The following is a 1,025-nucleotide window of genomic DNA, read 5'->3' as shown; positions in this document are numbered from 1 at the left end:
CTCAAGACGGCTCCTGCATCACAGAAGGTCAGAGATGTGGATGAAAATCATTATTTAGTGAATTCAGCCTCAGTCTGTCTTGGACATAAAGACATTTTATCAGATTTTATATCTGATTGTTTGTAGATATTAAGACATTTAATGATCCTAATATCAGAGTTTTATCAGCCTTCAGTCTCCAATCTGACCTTTGACCTTCTCTCTGCAGGTGTGGTTGGTGTCTGTGAAATGAACGCTGTGATTGGTTGGATGTGATGGTGGGAGGAGGAACTGCTGGTGCTTTTATAAAACACAGAAACTTTGACTGGACCAAACCATAGAAGAAGAAAGCAGACTTTACCATGAAGATCCTCAGAGTGGATCAGTAGAATATCAGCTTCTGTCTGCAGTTTAGTGGCAACACAACTTTCACATCACAAACATCAGATCCAGAATAAAACATGGTTTCTTACCCTAATCGTTGTAATCTGCATTCAGGATCCTGTAGAAAACCACAGAGCTCCTTCACTCCAGAATCTTTCAGGTCGTTGTTGCTCAGGTCCAGTTCAGTCAGATGTTGGTTGGACTTCAGAGCTGAGGCCAGAGAAGAACAGCTGATCTCTGACAACCTGCAGTGGATCAATCTGAATAAAGAATAAAAGATGTGAGCTGAAGCAACAGGATGCAGGTTAAAACTGAAATATGAACAAATTAATAATGTAGAAAATTAATTTGACTGAATGTAAAAGAAACATGATGAACTGATGTTTAATATCTGATCCAGTAAAACTGGTTTATAGAGTCCAAACCAGCAGAACCAGAACATGTTATTATGACGTGTTGTTAGAATATTTCAGTCGGGCCTTCAGTGGTTCTGGTCGGGAATTAAAATGGACTTTCAGAACCAAAGTGAGACATCAGAGCTGTTAATGAAGCTGCAGTGATTTAATGAAGCAGCTCATTTCCACAGTGACAGAAACCTGCTATTGAGAGGAACTGACTGATTTATCTGGAGGATCAACAGCTGCAATAATTACACTTCACTC

At 39.6% G+C, this 1,025-nt stretch overlaps 1 long non-coding RNA gene across 1 annotated transcript in view; it reads left to right on the top strand.

Moving 5' to 3' along the window:
* LOC106943751 (uncharacterized) overlaps nucleotides 1–609 on the top strand; it is a 6,153-nt gene extending 5,544 nt beyond the window's left edge. The window contains exon 2 of the long non-coding RNA XR_001424002.1: nucleotides 539–609. This is a non-coding gene — a long non-coding RNA (uncharacterized LOC106943751). The remainder of the gene's footprint in view (nucleotides 1–538) is intronic.
* Nucleotides 610–1,025: the final 416 nt, after the last annotated feature.

Source organism: Poecilia latipinna, unplaced genomic scaffold (genome assembly GCF_001443285.1).
Source record: "Poecilia latipinna isolate Pla-1442-1.1 unplaced genomic scaffold, P_latipinna-1.0 Scaffold5833, whole genome shotgun sequence".
Taxonomy (NCBI): domain Eukaryota; kingdom Metazoa; phylum Chordata; class Actinopteri; order Cyprinodontiformes; family Poeciliidae; genus Poecilia; species Poecilia latipinna.
This window is presented reverse-complemented; position numbering and strand designations above follow the sequence as displayed.